Consider the following 7788-nt stretch of genomic DNA (forward strand, 5'->3'; position numbering starts at 1 on the left):
CGGCCGGTGGCGCGGGGTCACGTGAGTTTTCCCGCCTTTTTCTTTCCTCGGCAACGGCCATCATGCCCTCCCGCGGCGGGGAGTCACGTGACAGTTTTCCCGCCTTTTTCTTCTCTCGGCGGCGGTCATCATGCCCTCCCGCGGCGCGGAGTCACGTGACAGTTTTCCCGCCTTTTTCTTCTCTCGGCGGCGGCCATCATGCCCTCCCGCGGCGCGGGGTCACGTGACAGTTTTCCCGCCCTTTTCTTCTCTCGGCGGCGGCCATCGTGCCCTCCCGCGGCGCGGAGTCACGTGACAGTTTTCCCGCCTTTTTCTTCTCTCGGCGGCGGCCATCATGCCCTCCCGCGGCGCGGGGTCACGTGACACAGGTTTTCCCGCCTTTGGCGCGCTCTCGGTGGCAGCCTGACGGAGCGCAGCGACAAACTATTCCGATTTCGCGACCTTCTATCGCGCGTGCCCTGGTCTTAAGTTCCCTTCAACATTAGCCACACGGCGTTGCGGTTTTCGCGCTTGACTCGCCCGCGAGCGGACGGATTCTTTCCACGTGGCGCATTCTCGGTCGCTCGTCGCGTTAGTACGCGTGCAAAAGGATCAAACGGGCGCATGCTGTGGTCTCAAAATTTCCTTTCAACATTGTCCAAGCGGCGGGCGATGTGGTACAAGTACGTCAACACGAGCGAAAGCCTAGAATAATCAAAATCGCGGCTGAAGGCTAACGTGAAAAGCGCGACATGGTAAACTGAGTACGTCAACAACACGATCAAAATCGCGGCTGAAAGCTAATGCGAACACGCGGAAACAACGCGGGCCTCTCACGGCGCTATCGTTCGTGCTTTCGGTTATTTTTTTTTTCGAACCACGTGATCAAAATCGCATGATCAAAATCGCGGCTGAAAGCGAACGGGAACAAGCGAAGACAACGAGCGAGTTTATTACAAGAACAGGCTAACTTTAAAGAGATGGTGCTGGTGGTGGTAAACATTTATTCATTTTTAAAATTCATTTTACGAGGCCTTTTGCGCATCTAATAGCGCGATAGAAGGTCGTGAAATCGACATAGTTCGTCGCTGCGCTCCGTCAGGCCGCCACGGAGAGCGCGCCAAAGCAAAGCCACCTAGACTAGACAAGGCCTGTTCACTCCTCCTTTCCACAGGGGCCTACGTCACACTAGTTGCCCGACCGCGAAAGGCTTTGCCGCGAACGATGGGGGGACTTCTGTGAAACGCAGGCGGATGCAGCGCAGGAGCATGGCACCTGGGAGGCGACGCGGGTGGATCGTGCCCCTGTGGTTAGGTTAGGCAGCCAACGTACTGACATTTCTCTTTTTCAGCTTCTCAGTTTTCGAGCTGAAGGTCGTCAGGCTGTTTTCTCTTCACTTGTGCGCGTTTAAACCATGATCTGGTGCTGAAGCAAAACACACTCAATTTATAACCGAACCAACATAGGCCGGGGCTGTGTGCATGGGCGCCACAGAAATTACGACGGTGGCCAAAAAGTTGGGGTCTTTAATTTTCCCAAGAATGAAGCTCGCAGAAAACTTTTACGCAGAAAACTTTTTAGAAAGGATTTTAAGCCAACCATGCGTTCCAAGATAAGTAACTGCAATTTAACCGCTTTTGATTGCTTATCTTATGTTCTATAAAGCCCAACACTAAACAAAAGCGTTAGTTCTTAATAGTGGCTTCGAGAGGACTGCATGGTGTAACAAATAAGCTTCCTCATACAGTTATGCGAGCTCCATTTTTATGAGCAAGACTTTATCCCAAGTTCTCACATGATGATAAACAAACGGGAAGAACCATGCAGCCCAAGCGCGATGGTTTCAAATTCACAAGGACGAAGTGTGTTCGGTGTTCCCCAATCACCCATCGTACCTTTCTTCTACACCTGCATGTCGCGAGTCCACAACAATAAAGAGAGCACGTTGGGAAAATGACGCTATCCAGGAAGCCATCAACAATTCTATCAAGGCAAGCAATGAAGAAAAACCTATAAATTCAGTGTCTTCGTTAGAAGTATTGCAAATCAAGCTAGTCAACTTTTGCGACACCAAGTTTCAAGTTTCAGACAGTCACTGCGAACGAAAAGTCCTCAATGTTTCTTAGTATAGAAACTGAGCCGTCTCCATATGTGAAATCTGCTGTCACAGACCTTCTAGATCTGACAATATCTTTGACTATAGGCATGGTGAGGCTGCACTAACTAGCACTGAAATTGAAGAATGACGCCATTTAGGCCAGCAATCGCAAGTTAGCTGCCTGGCAGCTTAAAAAAATTAAACAATCGAAATATCTTAATGCTAGGCACCAAGAGCAATAAAATGTTCACATAGTCGTCAGGTTACTCTTTTCCATGACTTAATTGTTTTTGTTTATTTCAATGTTTAGCACGTCATCCGCCTTCGAAAATGACAAAAAAACTTGCGGTTTTTTCAAAAAGCAGTACAATACATGAGATTCCGCTAGATACTGCATTTCATGCATTCTACTGCAATTCACTGCTATGCTGCCTCGGAAATAATATTTTGGTCTTACTATGAACTAACTGCGATGAAGTGAAGAGAAGGAACTGTAGCAATGCAGTGCTTTGTCCCAAGTATTACCATGAAACTGTAAAATCGAATCACTTAGCTGCAGCACGAAGTGTATCGCGAGGGTCACGAAAGAAAACAAATTATAATAAGTTAACACGGTAGATATAAAACGAAATTAAGCTCGCGGTTAAAAAGCTATTCTTCAGTAGCTAACTCATGCTTATTGTCTCATTACTACAGCGATTGGACCTCGGATGGTAAAATAATGCGCTGAAAACTGCCGGCAAACCCCCGCAGCGGCGAGCGGAGGACGGGCAACTAGCGTGACGTCACGGAGCAAGCGGAGAGGCCTTGAGTAGTCTAGGTGGCTTTGGCCAAAGGCGGGAAAACCTGTGTCACGTGACCGCGCGCCGCGGGAGGGCACGATAGCTGCCGCCGAGAGAAGAAAAAGGCGGGAAAACCGTCTAGTGACCCAGCGCCGCCTGCATGCGAGTAATACGGGCACACATTCGCCACTGCCGCAGCCAATCATCGTTGGGCGCGCGGACCTCACCCGCACTCTTTCCCTTCTCCCCAGTCAACCACGGATATCCGTAGTACGTACGATTAAGATCCGAATCTCCAGTGCCAGGTGGGGATGTCCTTAGGGCATGCCTACGGACGTCCATATCCGGACATACGCATCGGAGATTCGGAGTACGTCCGAAGGACGTTCGTTATCGGATAGCTGGCGGATATCCGCGGACGGACGTCCGACGGGTATCCGTGAATATGCCTGTATGGATCTGAACTTACATCACATACATATTTTGTTTTTCCTCACATAAAAAATTTAAAAGAAATTCTATTTGCAAACGACAAATTCAGCCGATCAAATTTTTATACCGGCAATTAGTTGCATATTCGGATTAATCAATTAACATCACTCGAATATGGTGCTGATATGAAAGAACCTGAATTAAACTAATTGCGGGACTTTCTGCGATCAATGCCCTTTCCTCTTCCAGCATTCCGCCGAGGTAACCGAGGCATGCCGAGGCATACTGCCTTCCATGAAAACTAGGCATGAAAACTAAACTCCTACCAGAAGCCGCGGCAGAACGACAGGCCTTAAGGTCGATCCAATCCAATCCGTCAGCCACCAGTTCTGTCGCGGGCGGAGCGGTGCCCAACAGCGCGATCTTTGCGTAGTTTTTCGTGGCATCGTGCTTCTTCCGACCTTTATTTTCGCTACAGTATGCGGTTTGTTTGTTCTGCGTTTACTTGGCTGTGCTATAAATGTGATCAATCACCTATGCGCTCGTCAAGACCTTCTTCTGGACCCGAAGCTGTCGTGAAATAGCCCCGACGCCGTACTGCACCCGACTCTTTGTTGCCTCGGATGAAAGAAGTGGCGTGTTATAACTTGCAAGTAAGTAACTGTGCTTGAAGATTACTTTGATGATGTTCCCGTGGGATGAGCAAAGTGCTGTGGAAGTTACAAGTACGATGCGATAGCTGCCGCAAACGTGTTTTCCCGCGTTCGCGAGCCTGTCGCGAAGCTCCGTAAGCCAGTGTATCGCGCCTCTCTCGTTCTACGCTACGAAAAAAATTGAGACGAGATGTACACGTGCATGGTGTGAATCTTAAGGCAGTTTTACGTAAGTTCTTAATAGCAATAAAACAGAACGCACGAAAAGGATACTGTCGGGGCTGTGTGTGTTTTGCAGTGATTCGCGACTGATTTCTTATTTTCTTACTGTCTTTGTGGTGTGTATGTGGCCCGCGTGCGGAGTGTATTGGTGCCTAAGTTATGCCATGCCATGGAAAGTGCAGGTAGGTTGAAAACAATGTAAAATTCGTCTACCTTCACAGCTTATCGACTTCTTTCAACATTAGGCTTGTCAAATGGATGTTTCCAGCCATCTACAGCACAGTAATTTGCGCTGTGCAGTAGCGTTGTTTTGAAAACTGAAGTGTTCTGTTAAATTTCCGAACTTCAGTCACACGTTATTCACCTATTATCGCTGCGTACTAGCTGCAATGAGGCCATGCAGTGCATTGGTGTAGCTTTGTCAAACATGTTCATGCTCATAAGGCTCAGTGCTGAGCAAGGTAGCAGGTCCATATATGGCACACCTAGAGATACATATCCCTGGATTGTGAGCAGACCTCTCTTCCTTACTCCTGTGGAGCTGTGGATCATCAGATTTGTTGTTAGTGCCGGCTGGGTGCTTCATCAGCGAACCTTGTGAGCGGGCTTGTTTCAACAAAGGCCATGTTTTGCTGCATCATGACGTCTACGTTATGTTGAAAAAGTGCAGTACAGGTTGCTCTCTCATATTTTGTTTCCTCTGCAAGCCGTGGTTGGCACGGTGACATTGTAGATTATTAGCTTGATTTTGTTGTGTGTGCTATATGCATTGTAAACTCTTGTGCACCTCTTATCTCATCATAGAGTTCCATTACTATGTGGCAGCAAGGCTGGAGAAATTTTGGTCAAAATTATGCAATTCTCTTGATATTGTCTTTCATTATGTTTTTACTTACAGTATCTCAAACTTAAATATTTGCTTAACCTTTCAGTAAAAGTATTCTATTTGTGTTTTGGTTTGTTTTTCAGAGCATCCCTTTTTGGAATACCAAGTTCAACCATGAGAGTACTGCCTGCACGCAGTAACCTTTCCTATTTCATGAAACTTCTGCCGGTATGACGTGAATAGCCTGTTGTGCTACTGTTCTGCTATAGCAGGTTGCAATACGGAGCAGCAGTCTACATGTAAGTTCGTAGTGTTCAAATTTCCAACTCCACAAATGCATTTTTCACTTTTTCCTTTGCAGTGTGTCTGTGGATGGCTCGTGAAATTGATTGTTGCAAATGTGCCACATCGTAGTGTGAACAGGTATGTATTAGTTGCAGTGCAAGTGCATGTTACTCACTCTCACAGCCTGTCCACTTGTTCCCTCAGTATTGCTGCACGGACGTGGCCAGCCCATTCAGAGCAACTATGTAATAGTTTGCACTACAAAGCAGCAGTCTACATGTAAGTTCGAAGTATGTTGAAATTAATTTTTCATCTTTTTCTTTGCAGCGTGTATGTGGACAGCTCGTGCAATTGATTGTTGCAAATGTGCCACATCGTAGTGTCAACAGGTATGTATTAGTCGCAGTGTAAGTGCATGTTGCCCACTCACAACCTGTCAACTTGTTCCCTCAGGGTTGCTGCACGGACGTCACCAGCCCATTCAGAGCAACCGTGTTGTAGCTTGCGCTACAGAGCATTGGTCTACATGTAAGTTCGAAGTGTGTTGAAATTATCAGCTCTCCTCATGCACTCTTCATCTTTTCCTTTGCAGCACATGTGTGGACGGTTCATGCAATTGATGATTGCAAGTGTGTGACATAGTCAGCAGGTATGTTATGGCTATAGTATTTTTTATTATGATCTTCAGCGGCAGTATCTTGAATTGCAAAAATCATGTACCCTTTCAGTGACAGTATTTTTGCATTTTTGTTTGTTTTTTAGGGAAAAACTTTTTTACAGCAGATTCAACATGAGAATGCAACCAGCATATAGTAACCCGTCCTATTGCATGGGACCTCTTCCAGCGTCAAGCGTGAAGAATGCCTCTTGAAGGTTGAAAGCATGCATTAATGCCTTTAATAAAATTGTTTGATTTTAAGACAACTTGCTTTGTGTTTGGTTGCTTCCTATAAATATATGCATTTGACGTACAATGAGGCCTGTGCCTGATATAGAACATTTTGTGGGCTTGTATATAAACTCATTTAGTATATGACAGCTATATTAGTGGCTGCAGTTACCAAGGCCTGCAACATGCCAATGTCCTCTTTAGATCCGCGGCGGATATCCGTATCGGATGTCCGTGGGAGATCTTTTTAGTTATAAATGTACCTCCGTCGGACGTCCCTCGGAGATCCGTCGGAGGTCGGCGGATCTCCCACGGATATCCGTACATCCGTTAAGGGACGTACATCGTACGTCCGCTGGACGTACAGTGGTTGATTGGGTCCATACCTATATAAGCACTGTATTTTATATGTCACTTTCGCCATTTCCGTCTGACTCTTTTGTGGGTGCGCGTGCTCCCGCAGTCTAGAGAGTTGAAATATGGGTTAGTTGGTACATACTTAAGAAAAAAACCAGCCAAAAAGACGAGGACAAAGGAGAGACTTTATGTGTGCCTTGTCTCTCCTTTGTCCCCGTCTTTTTGGCTGGTTTTTCCGCAGTCTTGAGAATGTCGTCGGTCCGGTTTCGCGCAGTTTCGTTGTAAGAACAAGCTAATTTAAACAGCCGGCGCGGACGCACGCGAGTCGGTACTTTTTCCATGTTGGCGTAACGTAATCAATCTTCTTCGCTGCGCTAAGTCCCTTCTCCTCCGCTTTCCCGCATCCACCCAGAGATAGAACAAAAACGGCGGGAAACGAGTGTCACGTGACGCCGCGCCAACAAAATAGAACAAAAAGGGCGGGAAATATGTGCCACCTGATGACACGCCAATAAAATATAACAAAAAGGGCGGGAAACGTGTGTCACGTGACGCCGAGTCAACGAAATAGAAAAAAGGCGGGAAACATGGCATGTGACGCCGCGCCAACAAAATAGAACAAAAAGGGCGGGAAATGTGTGCCACGTGATGACACGCCAATAAAATATAACAAAAAGGGCGGGAAACGTGTGTCACGTGACGCCGAGTCAACGAAATAGAAAAAAGGCGGGAAACATGTCATGTGACGCCGCGCCAACAAAATAGAACAAAAAGGGCGGGAAATGTGTGCCACGTGATGACACGCCAATAAAATATAACAAAAAGGGCGGGAAACGTGTGTCACGTGACGCCGAGGCAACGAAATAGAAAAAAGGCGGGAAACATGTCATGTGACGCCTCGCCAACAAAATACAACAAAAACGGCGGGCAACGTGTGTCACGTGACGTCGAGTCAACGAAATAGAAAAAAGGCGGGAAACATGTCATATGACGCCTCGCCAACAAAATACAACAAAAACGGAAATGTGTGCCAGGTGATGACGCGCCAATAAAATACAACAAAAACGGCGGGAAACGTGTGTCACGTCATGCCGCGCCAACAAAATACCACAAAAACGGCGGGAAACGTGTGCCACGTGACGCCGATTCACCAAAATAGACAAAAGGCGGGAAACATGTGTGACGTGACGCCGAGCCAACAAAATACAACAAAACAAAAAAAGGCGGGAAACGTGTGTCACGTGACGTCGCGCCGACAAAATGCA

At 47.0% G+C, this 7788-nt stretch overlaps 1 long non-coding RNA gene across 2 annotated transcripts; it reads left to right on the forward strand.

Annotated features, from left to right (window-relative positions):
* Nucleotides 1-3572: 3572 nt before the first annotated feature.
* Nucleotides 3573-6201, forward strand: LOC149366256 (uncharacterized). Of its 2 annotated transcripts, none has more exons than XR_016284793.1 (7): nucleotides 3573-3944; nucleotides 5136-5291; nucleotides 5354-5415; nucleotides 5482-5666; nucleotides 5731-5805; nucleotides 5870-5926; nucleotides 6040-6201. It is a non-coding gene; the product is annotated as an uncharacterized LOC149366256 (long non-coding RNA). The 2 variants fall into 2 exon arrangements; XR_016284785.1 differs by having other exon boundaries at nucleotides 3578-3944; nucleotides 5605-5666.
* Nucleotides 6202-7788: the final 1587 nt, after the last annotated feature.

This window comes from Amblyomma mixtum, chromosome 1, assembly GCF_055824585.1.
Source record: "Amblyomma mixtum isolate Tamu chromosome 1, ASM5582458v1, whole genome shotgun sequence".
NCBI classification, from domain to species: domain Eukaryota; kingdom Metazoa; phylum Arthropoda; class Arachnida; order Ixodida; family Ixodidae; genus Amblyomma; species Amblyomma mixtum.